Source organism: Adiantum capillus-veneris, chromosome 10 (genome assembly GCF_014529385.1).
Source record: "Adiantum capillus-veneris isolate H3 chromosome 10, ASM1452938v2, whole genome shotgun sequence".
Taxonomy (NCBI): Eukaryota; Viridiplantae; Streptophyta; class Polypodiopsida; order Polypodiales; family Pteridaceae; genus Adiantum; species Adiantum capillus-veneris.
In genome coordinates this window covers 48586986-48601520 of record NC_140940.1, presented here as the reverse complement: position 1 = coordinate 48601520, position 14535 = coordinate 48586986, and positions in this window count along the sequence as shown.

Genomic DNA, 14535 nt, shown 5'->3' with positions numbered 1-14535 from the left:
GAATTCCTCTCATCAAGGTCTTGAATGCTTGAGTTTGTTTCAAGGAAGAAGAGGTACCCTTTTATAGGTGAAGAGAACCCCCAAGGGTTTACACAAGAAGAGAAGAGCCAGTGTGAACAGAAACTGGAAAAGTTGGAAATGAGTTGTCCCTGCATAATGTGGAAGGACTGGGGTCCAGTATTTTGATCATATCTCCTCAACCGTGGATTCAAATAAAAAAGTAAAAATTTGGGAAAAAACTTCAGCTCATTAGCTACGATTTGCATTTTAAAATCGTTTTCCAATTCAAATTGGAGCCTTGTGCAAAAAAATCATCAAAATAGGGTCCATTTCTTGCAGCAAAAGTCTTCTTGTGGTCCCCTTAGCCTTGACTTTCATTTGATTCCAATGGACACATCATGCCATATGAAAGCATGACATTTCTCCTTGAAAAGTTTTGTATTCATGCTTGCAATAATGCATTAAACTAAGAGTATCTTTGAAATCATGCCACCTAGTGTCCCACTAGGATTTGATTTCCTCCTAGTAGCTAATTAAAAAGAAATATAAGAAAAATACATAGAATATATATATATATTGGAGTTTACCCTAGATATAGGATCTAGCTAGCTAAGGTGTGAGATGATAATGAGATAGTAGAAATAAAGAATCAATGCTTTTTGGCCCAAGTTAAAGAGGCGGAGTTATTGACGCTTTTTTCATAGTATTTTCTGATAAATAATAGGATGAGATAGAAAACATATTATTATACTTAAATATGCATATGTACATTATAGAAAATATAACTATGTATCTTAAAAGTTACAAGATAACTTTTGTAGGATGCATTTCCACTATGTACGTGTCACAGCACGACAACGGTTGAGAGCTTCAAATATTTTTAGGCATGGCTGGATTTTATTCACAATATATCCATGACTATGCCAAAATCATTGTTCCTACGATGGATCAACTTAAATCAAAAGGTAAGACCTTTTCTTGGGAAGAATCCCAAAAACACAGTTTTGAAAAGCTCAAGGTAACTATAGCCCCTACTCCCGCTCCCATCCTAGCAATCGTCGACCCACTTAAGCCGTTTGTGGTAGAGACTGATGCTAGTGATAAAGCCATTGGTGTGGTACTTCTCTAGGAGGAAAGACCTATAGCCTTTGAAAGTAAAAAGTTCGATAGAGCTCAAAAAAAATATTATGTCTATGAGAGAGATCTCTATGCCATAATTCATGCGTTACGAAAGTGGCGACACTATTTATATGGTGCAGAATTTGAAGTAGTTTTTGACCATAAGAGTATCAAATGGTTTACTACTCAAACAGAATTAAGGGCCGTAAATCTAGATGGACAGAAATCTTTCAAGATTATGACTGTAAGCTACGATATCGTAAGGGGTGATATAATGTAGTAGCGGATGCACTAAGTCGGATCCCTCAGATTAATTCACTTGCTTTCACGGAACTAAAGAGTGGATTTTTGGAGTCATTAGGTGGCAAGCTTGCACAAGATCAATCATATGCTAAAGTGTGGCGTGCAGTTTTAAAAAGGGGTCTCTCACACTCACATGCCTCTGAACAACTAGATCAACATGTCTCTGTACGCGCAGATAGAAACTACAACACATAGAGCTCCATCCATACTCAGGAAGAGCTTAAGCGATAGAAGAATTTTTCAATTGATGATGGCTACTTACTCCACAAAGGTAGAGTATGTGTGACAAAGGACTCAGACACTAGGCGCCAAATCTTATTCGAGTCTCACGATAGTCCAAGTGCTGGTCATCCAGGTATCCGTGAGACGTATGCCTTAGTTCGATGGCAATTTTATTGGCATGGCTTACATCATGATGTTCAAGTGTATGTACTAAACTGCCAATAGTGCCAAGTTAATAAGGCAAAGCACCTCAAGGTAGGTGGCCTTTTACATCCTTTATAAATTCCACAAGGTAAGTGGGAGAGTATCTCTATGGAATTTGTAGTAGGTACTACAAATCGTGTCCATGATGCCATTTGGGTAATTGTAGACCGTCTCACAAAGATGGGTCGATTCATTCCCACTAACACTACGGTTAAGACACCAAAATTAGCACGGCTATTTGTAGAGAATATATATAACTTCTACGGTCTTCTAGCTAGTATCATTAGTGACAGAGATCGAAAGTTCGATAATCACTTCTGGAGAGCTGTGTTCCAAAAGTTGGAAACTAAACTTAATCTAAGTACGATTGATCATCCAAAAATGGATGGTCAAACAGAAAGAGTTAATCAAGTGCTAGAGGATATGCTACGAGCGTACGCTAGCAAGAAGCAAACCAATTGGGAAGACTGCTTACCTATATTGGAATTTGCTTATAATAGTTGAAAGCATGTGACTACAGGGTTTAGTCCATTTATGCTTTTGTATGGATTCCATCCTAGATCACTCGTTACGGTGGGATTGGCTAAGAAGAAGATAAAAGTGACGGATTTTCTCCAAGACCATTTTGACATGCTTCGAGTTGCTCGACAGAATGTTAAGCAAGCTCAAAATCGATATAAGAAGTACGCAGATGAGCATCGACGACTTGCTAATTTCGAAGAAAGAGACAAGGTTTTCCTCAAATTTCCGAAGCATTCAAAAATTCTGAATACGGGAAAAGTTGCTAAACTTTCACCATGCTATTGTGGACCATTTACCATCTCAAACGTATATATAAAGTGGTCTATAAGTTAGGTCTTCCAGAGCACACACGAGTTTATACGGTTTTTCATGTTAGCGGTTTACAAAAACAGCCAGGACAGAATGATAATGTCATTGACACAGGTGTGTTGGTTGAACTTATCGCACCGCTAAGCATTCCTCATGATCCTGAAAAGATATTTAATTCTCATGAGCTTCGCAGCAGACATCATGTCAGACGACAGGTGTTGGTAAAATGGCTAGATAGACCTGAAGAAGGTTCTACATGGCAGAATGTCTCCACACTTAAGACACATTTTCCTACGTTCATTTTCGAGGACAAAAACGATTCTCAAAGGGGTGGGTAATTTAAGGACATGGATCCTCTGGTCAAGGCCACCGGCACGGCCGGATAGTGTGTACGCTACGGGGAGGCTATAAGATATCATGGTTGGTGGGTGGAGACTAGCACACGCATTACCACCGCTCTTTCGCTTGAATTGTGGGTCCAATTGTTGTTATCTCCTAGATCCACCAATTGGCCATTCTAACCATGTCTTAAATTTAGGTGCATTCAACGCTTGGCCATCATAATACTTGTAATTTTACACAATGTTTGTGTGATGATGAGTAGATGCTAGATCCAACACTTGGCCATTTAGACTAAGAATTGGGAAGCAGGTGCATCAAAGATCCACCACTTGAACATTATAACAAAGGCTTGAAATATGAATCCAATTGTTGGTGTCACCTATATCCACCACTTGGCCATTCCAACCATGCGTTAAAATTGGGTGCATTCAACACTTGGCCATCATAACACTTGTAATTTTACACAACGTTTGTGAGATTAGTAGATCCTAGATCAACCACTTGGCCATTTAGACTAAGAATTGAGAATTAGATGCATCAAAGATCCACCACTTGGCCATTATAACAAAGGCTTGAATTGTGGATCCAATTTTTGGTGTCTCCTAGTGTAATGGCTATTGCCCGCACACGAGCAATAGGCATTACGGGAATGAGTACCCGTGACTACATTATATGAACATCAACACATAGAATGACAATAGAAGATAGTACACAATACACAATACACAGGCACAGAACACCTCTTGCTTCATTCATGTGTGATCCAGACACAACGTTACAACAGTCGATGCCATGAATATCATAGAGATTGGTTGAGTTACATCACAAGACATGTATGCCCCTCCATATACAACCGCTGCTCCAGCGTAGATCGGGAATGGTGCACGCACTCCTGCCCATGATATCCTATGAAGAATTGCCGCCACGGTTGCCGCATACCGCATGACTCCTGATCCGCAGTGTCCAGACCTCCACAGGACCGCATGTGCGGCTAATGCCGTAACACCTAGATCCACCCCTTTTGGTCATTCTAACCATTTCTTAAAGTTAGGTGCATTCAACACTTGGTCATCATAACACTTGTAAATTTACACAATGTTTGTTGAAGGAGTAGATCCTAGATCCACCATTTGGTCATTTGGACTAAGAATTGGGAACTAGATACATCAAAGATTCACCATGGATCCAATTTTTGGTGTCTCCTAGATCCACCACTTTTGGCCATTCTAAATATGTCTTAAAGTTAGGTGCATCCAAAACTTGTCCATCATAACACTTGTAATTTTACACAATATTTGTGGGTTAGGTAGAATCATCATAGATCCACCACTTGGCCATTCAAATAAGAATTGAGAATTAAATGCATCAAAGATCCACCACCTGGCCAATATAACAAAGGCTTGTAATGTAAATCCCATTACTGATCTGTCCTAGATCCATCACTTGGCCATTATAACCATATTTTAAAATTAGGTGCATTCAGCACTTGGCCATCTTAACACTTGTAATTTTACACAATGCTTGTGCGATGAGTAAATCCTAGATCCACCACTTGGCCATTTAGACTAAAAATTAAAAAGTAGGTGCATCAAAGATTAACCACTTGGACATTATAACAAAGTCTTGAATTGTGGATCCAATTGTTGGTGTCTCCTAGATCTACATGTTGGCCATTCTAACCATGCCTTAAAGTTAGGTACGTTCAACAATTGGCCATCATAACACTTGTAATTTTACATAATATTTTTGGGAAGAGTAGATCCTAAATTCACAACTTGGCCATGTAGACTAAGAATTGGGAAGTAGGTGCATCAAAAGATTCACCACTTGGACATTATAGAAAACACTTGATATGTAAATCCAATTGTTGGTGTCTCCTAGATCCACCAATTGGCCATTCTAACCATGTCTTAAAGTTAGGTGCATTTAACACCTGGGCATCATAACACTTGTAATTTTTACACAATGTTTGTGGGATGAGTAGATCCTAGATCCACCACTTGGCCATTTAGAATAAGAATTGAGAAGTAGGTGCATCAAAGATCCACCACTTGGTCATTATAACAAAGGCTTGAATTGTGGATCCAATTGTTGTTGTCTCCTAGATCCACCATATTTGGCCATTCTAACCATGTCTTAAAGTTAGGTGCATTCAACACTTGGGCATCATAACACTTGTAATTTTACACAATGATTGTGAGAGGAGTAGGTCCTAGATCCACCACTTCATCATTTGGACTAAGAATTTGGAATTAGATACATCAAAGATTCACCACTTGGCCATCATAACACTTGTAATTTTACGCAATGTTTGTGGGATGAGTAGATCCTAAATCGACCACTTGGCCATTTAGACTAAGAGTTGGAAAGTAGGTGTACTATAGATCCACCACTTGGCCAATATAATGAAGGCTTAAATTGTGGATCCGATTGTTGTTGTCTCCTAGATCCACCAATTAGCCATTTTAACCATGTCTTACATTTAGGTTTATTCAACACTTTGCCATCATAACACTTGTAATTTTACACACTGTTTGTGTGATGAGTAGATCCTAGATCCAACACTTGGCCATTTAAACTAAGAATTGGGAAGTAGGTGCATTAGAGATCCACCACTTGACCATTATAACAAAGACTTGAAATGTGGATCCAATTGTTGGTGTTTCCTATATCCACCACTTGGCCATTCCAACCATGCATTTAAATTAAGAGCATGCAACACTTGTCCATCATAACGCTTGTAATTTTACAGAATGTTTGTGAGATGAATAGATCATAGATCCACCACTTGGCCATTTAGACTAAGAATTGAGAAGTAGATGCATTAAAGATCCAACACTTGGCGATTATAACAAAAGCTTGAATTGTGGATCCAATTATTGGTATCTCCTAGATCCACCATATTTGGCCATTCTATCCATGTCTAAAAGTTAGGTGCATTCAATACTTGGCATCATAACTCTTGTAATTTTACAAAATGATTGTGGGATGAGTAGATCCTAGATCCACCAATTGTTTATTTGGACTAATAATTGGGAATTATTTAGATACATCAAAGATTCACTATTTGGCCATTATAACAAAGTATTGAATTGTTGATCCAATTTTAAGTGTCTCCTAGATCCACCACTTTTGACCATTCTAACCATGTCTTAAACCTAGGTGCATTCAACACTTGTCTATATTAACACTTGTAATTTTACACAATATTTGTAGGATGAGTAGATCATAGATTCACCACTTGGCCATTTACTCTAAGAATTGGGAATTTAATGCATCAAAGATCCACCACTTGGCCATTATAACAAAGGTTGTAATGTGAATCCAATTGTTGGTCTGGTCCTAGATCCATCACTTGGGGATTCTAAATATGTCTGAAAATTAAGTGCATGCAACACTTGGCCATCTCACCACTTGTAATTTTACACAATGTTTGTGCGATGAGTAGATCCGAGATCCACCACTTGGCAATTTAGATTAAAAATTGAGAAGTAGGTGGATCCAAGATTCGCCACTTGACCATTATTAAAAAGGCTTGAATTATGGATGCAATTTTTTGGTGTCTCCTAGATCTACTAGTTGGCCATTCTAACCATGTCTTAAAGTGATGTGGATTCAAAACTTGGCCAGCATACCAGTTGTAATTTTACTCAATATTTGTGGAAGAGTAGATCCAAATATACCACTTGGTCATGTATACTAATAATTTAGAAGTGAGTGCATCAAACATTCGCCACTTGGTCATTATAACAAAGGCTTAATATGTGGATCCAATTGTTGGTGTCTCCTAGATCCACCATTTTCCCATTCTAGCCATATATGAAAGCTAGGTGAATTCCATACTTGGCCATCATAAGACTTGTAATTTTACACAATGTTTGTGGGATGAGTAGATCCTAGATCCACCACTTGGCCATTTAGACTAAGAATTAAGAAGTAGTTGCATCAAAGATTCACCACTTGGCCATTAAAACAAAGGCTTTTATTGTGGATCCAATTGTTGGTGTCTCCTAGATCCACCACTTGGCCATTTTAACCATGTCTTAAAGCTAGGGGAATTCAACACTTGGTCATCATAACACTTGTCATTTTACACAATATTTCTGAAAAGAGTAGATCCTAGATTCACCACTTAGCCATGTAGACTAAGAATTCGGAAGTAGATGCATCAAAGATCCACCACTCTTCCATTATAACAAAGGCATCAACAATACTTTCAAAAGAGAGAGAAATTAAGCTATTGAAAACAGTTGAGGACCGGATTTGCATGGAGCCGGTCCCCCCTCCAAAAGGCTTTGTATTATGGTTTCTCCCATCAAGAGAGACATTGTACAATACAATTCTTTGTGTTCCTTCAAGACTAGCTAGTGCAATGAAGATGGAAGCTTCATGCACTAAGCAAAACACTTAATCAAACAAAACTTGAATTATCCCCGTTCTCAGACCCAAGACCTCACACACCTTCGAAGATGGTGAGAGCTAGCAGGGTATGAGAGTAGATTGAGAGGAAGAAGGAGTATCTTACGAGAAAGATGTACATCTCCTCGCATAATCACTCATATGTAGCATAGATTAGCTTAGTAATTAGCTTGGTAGAGGAGATGAGCATGCATTGAAGCTTGGATCTTGGTTGGATTTGCATCCACATGCCAAGAGAGTATTGATGTAGGCTTCTATCTCACAAGCTTGGAGTAGGTGATGAGTTCACCATTAAAGCTTGGGAAGAGATAGTCTTCTCTTTCTTCACACATGAGCTTGTGTGAGTGTGTGTGTGATAATGCCTTGCAAAAAGCATCCCCCTCTCTCTCTTGGGCGAGCCCTCTTGCTAATTGCTCTTGCTGCAGCCTCATTGGCCCTCCCCAAGTCAAGCCAATTATAATTAAGCAGCACAAGTGATAGCCTTCTAACATGTGTCCCCCTTTCCCCGTTTGTGAGAGCTTTAGGTAATTAAATAATTAAACTAAACTCTCATTGGACCCCTTTGCCTCCTGGCCAATAGGAATCAGGCAAGCCATGGGGCTCCTGAATGCTCATTGGACCCCTTGGGAGACTGCCCAATAGTCTTCTAGGAGACTTAATTCTCATTGGTTTCTTTTATTAAATGTTTTTAAATTAATTAAACTATATTTACTCTAGATTAATTCTCATTGGTCCACTTCAAGGGTCATCCAATAGAAATTGGGCACACGTTGTGGGCATCTGGCCTAGGGAGCTGACATGTGTCCCTCATTCCCTTTGTGTAAAGGGAGCCTGTGTGTGTGTGGGTGGGTTTCTCTCTCATCCCCTACCTTTAGGGCTCGCCCCCTCCCATGTAGGGATGTGCAAAGACTTTTAGGGAACACACAAAGCATCCAATTTTCCCTAGGGTTGACCTTTGGACACAACCTTTGAATTTTGTAACCTTAGCATTTTGGAAGTCTTAATGGGCTGAACCTTAGGGTCTTTTTAGCCCATTGTTACACATGGCTCTTTTGTAGATGCCCCCCCCTTTGGATCCCTATTTTCCCTCCTTTGGATCCCTACTGTGGCCGGTCTGCTAGCTTAACCAATATTCTAGCTTTTTCTCACCTGGCCTTCCCCACATTAAATGATCAATTTAATATGAGAAAATCATTTAGGAGAATTAGATATTGATTATTATGACATTACCTCTCTCTTGAAATCATAGTCGTCCTCGACTATGGTGTAGAGAAGATAAAGCATGTTCATGAGTCCTTTTCTTAGCGGGTAGAGGATCCCTATGTTACCCTACGACATCATTCCATAATGGATGACTAGTCCATTTGGCGCTTGAGAGCCTGAGGCTTCCGCAAGCATGTCTGCACATCAGTCCTATCAGTCTTCCATAGTAGAGTGACAAGCTCTACTTGGTGTTTGGGAGACGTCGTCTCCACAAACTTGATCTAAGCATGCATACTACTTCATTTTTGTGCACAAATAAAGAAAAAGAGAGTCTTATAAGACAAAAATTTTGTTCATTTTTAACATTTTGTACATTTGCTTACTCTTGGAAAGCATTGTAAGCATTGACAAGGTTTAGGTTATCCTTTAATTGTATGCCTTGCATCCATCTAGCATCTTCAAAAGGATAATTCTTAAATTTAATAAGATATCGTCGGATAGTCTTACCGCCTCTTAATACCTTGTCTTCATGTCGGAGAATGGACTCGGGCTGCAGCACCTCCTCTTGGTCCTGGATCGCCGGTGGGTCTTCAATAGTTGGTTCTTGAGGTGGCTCTCCTTTGTAAGGCTTTAATAGGCTCACATGAAAAGCATTGTGTATGAGCCAATGATTGGGCAACTTAAGTTGATAGGCCATGTCATTGATTGGCCTAAGAATCTGGAAGGGACCATAGTACCTTTTTGCTAGTTTAGCATAGTACTTTTGGTGGCACGTAGGATTCTTGCCCATCGTGTGCCTTAATCGAGCCTTGGGAAACTTTAACAAGACCCAATCGTTTTCTTTAAAGGCTTGGGCTCTTCTATGCTTGTCAGCAGCAGCCTTTTGCCTTTGCTGTGAGATAGAGATAGCATCTTTAATCTTTTGAAAAGATTCTTGTAGGTATCGGCTATACTCATCTGCAGCGAAGATCTTCATTACGAATCTATTATTAAATGTTTTTAAATTAATTAAACTAGATTTACTCTAGCTTAATTCTCATTGGTCCACTTCAAGGGTCATCCAATAGAAATTGGGCACACCTTGTGGGCATCTGGCCTAGGGAGCTAACATGTGTCCCTCATTCCCTTTGTGTGAAGGGAGCCTCTGTGTGTGTGTGTGTTGCTTTCTCTCTCCTCCCCTACCTTTAGGGCTTGCTTCCTCCCATGTAGGGATGTGCAAAGACTTTTATGGAACACACAAAGCATCCAATTTTCCCTAGGGTTGACCTTTGGACACAACCTTTGAATTTTGGAACCTTAGCATTTTGGAAGTCCTAATGGGCTGAACCTTAGGGTCTTTTTAGCCCATTGTTACACATGGATCTTTTGCAGATGGCCCCCCCTTTGGATCCCTATTTTCCCTCCTTTGGATCCCTATTGTGGCCGGTCTGCTAGCTTAACCAATATTCTAGCTTTTTCTCCCCTGGCCTTCCCCACATTAAATGATCAGTTTAATGAGATCCACCACTTGGACATTATAACAAAGGCTTGAATTGTGGATCCAATTATTGGTGTCTCCTAGATCCACCATATATGGACATTCTAACCATGTCTTAAAGTAAGGTGCATTCCACACTTGGGCATCATAATGCTTCGTAGATCCTAGATCCACCACTTGTTCATTTGGACTAAGAATTGGGAATTATATACATCAAAGAGTCACCACTTGGCCATTAAAACAAAGGCTTGAATTGTGGATGCAATTTCCGGTGTCTTCTAGATCCACCACGTTTGGCCATCCTAACCCATGTTTTAAAGTTAGGTGCATCCAACACTTGTCCATCATAACACTTGTAATTTTACATAATGTTTGTGGGATGAGTAGATCATAGATCCACCACTTGGCCATTATAACAAAATCTTGTAATGTAAATGCTCTTGTTGGTCTTCTCCTGGATCCATCGTTTGGCCATTCTACACATGTCTTAAAATTAGGTGCATTCAGCACTTGGCCATCTAAACACTTGTAATTTTACACAATGTTTGTGCGATGAGTAGATACTAGATCCACCACTTGGCCATTTAGACAAAAATTGAGAAGTAGGTGCATCAAATATTCACCACTTGGCCATTATAACAAAGGCTTGAATTGTGGATCCAATTGTTGGTGTCTCCTAGATCTACTAGTTGGCCATTCTAACCATGTTTTAAAGTTAGGTGCATTCAACACTTGGCCATCATAACACTTGTAATTTTACACAATATTTGTGGGAACATTAGATGCTAGATTCACCACTTGGTCACTATAACAAAGGCTTGATATGTGGATACAATTGTTGGTGTCTCTTAGATCCACCATTTGGCCATTCTAACCATTTCTTAAAGTTAGGTGTATTCAATACTTGTCCATCATAATACTTGTAATTTTACACAATTTTTGTGGGATGAGAAGATCCTAGATCCACCACTTGGCCATTTAGACTCACAATTGAGAAGTAGTTGTATAAAAGATCGACCACTTGGTCATTATAACAACGGCTTGAATTGTGGATCCAATTTTTGGTGTCTCTTAGATCCACCACTTGGCCATTCTAACCATGTCTTAAAGTAGGGGAATTCAACATTTTTCCATCAAAACACTTGTCATTTTACACAATATTTGTGAAAAGAGTAGATCCGAGATTCACCACTTGGCTATGTAGATCAAGAATTTGGAAGTAGATGCATCAAAGGTCCACCACTCTTCCATTATAACAAAGGCTTGAATTGTGGATCGAATTGTTGGTGTCTCCTAGATTCCACTTGGCCATTGCAACCATGTCCTAAATTTAGGTCCATTCAACACTTGGCCATCATAACACTTCTAATTTTACGCAATGTTTGTGGGATGAGTAGATGCTAGATCCACCACTTGGCCATTTAGACTAAGAATTGGGAAGTAGGTGTACTATAGATCCACCACTTGGCCAGTATAATGAAGGCTTGAATTGTGGACCACTTGTTGTTGTCTCCTAGATCCACCAATTAGACATTTTAACCATGTCTTACATTTATGTTTATTCAACATTGGGCCATCATAACACTTGTAATTTTACACAATGTTTGTGTGATGAGTAGAGCCTATATCCAACACTTGGTCATTTAAACTAAGAATCCGGAAGTAGGTGCATCAAAGATCCACCACTTGACCATTATAAAAAGGCTTGAAATGTAGATCCAATTGTTGGTGTCTCCTATATCCACCACTTGGCCATTCCAACCATGCCTTAGAATTAGGAGCATGCAACACATAACACTTGTAATTTTATAGAATGTTTGTGGGATGAGTAGATCATAAATCCACCACTTGGCCATTTAGACTAGGAATTGAGGAGTAGATGCATCAAAGATCCAACACTTGGCGATTATAATAAAAGCTTGAATTGTGGATCCAATTATTGATGTCTCCTAGATCCATCATATTTGGCCATTCTAACCATGTCTTAAAGTTAGGTGCATTCAACACTTGGGCATCATAACTCTTGTAATTTTACAAAATGATTGTGGGATGAGTAGACCTTAGCTCCACCACTTGGTTGGGAATTAGATACATCAAAGATTCACAACTTGGCCATTATCACAAAGGCTTGAATTCTGGATTCAATTTTTGGTGTCTCCTAAATCCACCACTTTTGGTCATTCTAACCATGTCTTAAAGTTAGGTGCATTCAACACTTGTCCATCATAACACTTGTAAGTTTACACAATATGTGTGGGATGAGTAGATCATAGATCCACCACTTGGCCATTATAACGAAGGCTTCTAATGTGAATCCAATTGTTGGTCTGGTCCTACATCCATCACTTGGCGATTCTAAAGAAGTCTTAAAAGAAGGTGCATTTAGCACTTGGCCATATTAACACTTGTAATTTTACACAATTTGTTTGTGATGAGTAGACCCTAGATCCACCACTTGGCCATTTTTAACTAAAAATTGAGAAGTAGATGCATCAAAGATTCACCACTTGACCATTATAACAAAGGATTGAATTGTGGATCCAATTTTTGGTTTCTCTTAGATCTACCAGTTGGCCATTCTAACCAAGTCTTAAAGTGAGGTGCATTCAACACTTGGCCAACATACCACTTGTAATTTTACACAATATTTGTGGGAAGAGTAGATCCTAGATTCACCACATGGTGATGTATACTAATAATTGGGAAGTAGGTGCATCCAAGATTCACCACTTGGTCATTATATCAAAGACTTGATATGTGGATCCAATTGTTAGTGTCTCCTATTTCCACCATTTGGCCATTTTAACCATATCTGAAAGTTAGGTGCATTCCATACTTGGTCATCATAACACTTGTAATTTTACACAATGTTTGTGGGATGAGCAGATCCTAGATCCACCACTTGACCATTTACACTAAAAATTGAGAAATAGGTGCATCAAAGATTCACCACTTGGCCATTATGACAAAGTATTGAATTGTGGATCCAAATTTTGGTGTCTCCTAGATCTACCAGTTGGCCAATGTAACCATGTCTTGAAGTGAGGTGCATTCAACACTTGGCGAACATACCATTTGTAATTTTACACAATATTTGTGGGAAGAGTAGATCTTAGATTCACCACTTAGTCATGTACACTAGTAATTGGGAAGTAGGTGCATCCAAGGTTCACCACTTGGTCATTATAACAAAGGCTTGATATGTGGATCCAATTGTTGGTATCTCCTAGATCCACCATTTGGCCATTCTAACCATATCTAAAAGCTAGGTGCATTCCATACTTGGCCATGATAAGACTTGTATTTTACACATTGTGAGATGAGTAGATCCTAGATCTACCACATGGCCAATAAAACTAAGAATGGAGAAGTAGGTGCATAAAAGATTCACCACTTGGCCATTATAGCAGAGGCTTGGATTGTGGATCCAATTGTTGGTGTCTCCTAAATGCACCACTTTGCCTTTCTAACCATGTCCTAAAGCTATGGGCATTCCACACTTGGCCATCATAACACTTGTCATTTTACACAATATTTGTGAAAAGGGTATATCCTAGATTCACCACTTGGCCATGTAGACTAATAATTTGGAAGTAGATGCATCAAAGATCCACCACTCTTCCATTATAACAAAGGCTTCAATTGTGGATCCAATTGTTGGTGTCTCCTAGATTCCTCACTTGCCATTTTAACCATGTTTTAGAGTTAGGTGCATCCAACACTTTCCATCATAACACTTGTAATTTTACACAATATTTTTCCATTGAGTAGATCCTAAATCCACCACTTGCCATTTAAACTAAAAATTGAGAAGTAGAGATTCACCACTTGGCCATTATAACAAAGGATTGAATTGTGGATCCATTTGTTTTGTCTCCTAGATCCACGAATTGGCCATTCTAGCCATGTCTTAAATTCATTCAACAATGGGCCATCATAACACTTGTAATTTTACACAATGTTTGTGTGATGAGTAGATCCTAGATCCAACATTTGGCCATTTAGAATAAGAATTGGGAAGTAGGTGCATCAAAGATCCACCACTTGACCATTATAACAAAGGCTTGAAATGTGGATCAATTTGTTCGTGTCTCCTATATCCACCACATGCCGTTCCAACCATGCCGTAAAATTAGGTGCATTTAATACTTGACCATCATAACACTTGAAATTTTGCACAATGTTTGTGGCATTAGTAGATCTTAGATCCACCACTTGGCCACTTAGACTAAGAATTGAAAAGTTGATGTATCAAAGATCCACCACTTGGCCATTGTAACAAAGGCTTGAATTGTGGATCCAATTTATGGTGTCTCCTAGATCCACCACATTTGGCCATTCTAACCATGTCTAAAGTTAGGTGCATTTTACACTTGGTCCTCATAACACTTGTCATTTTACACAATAGTTTTGAG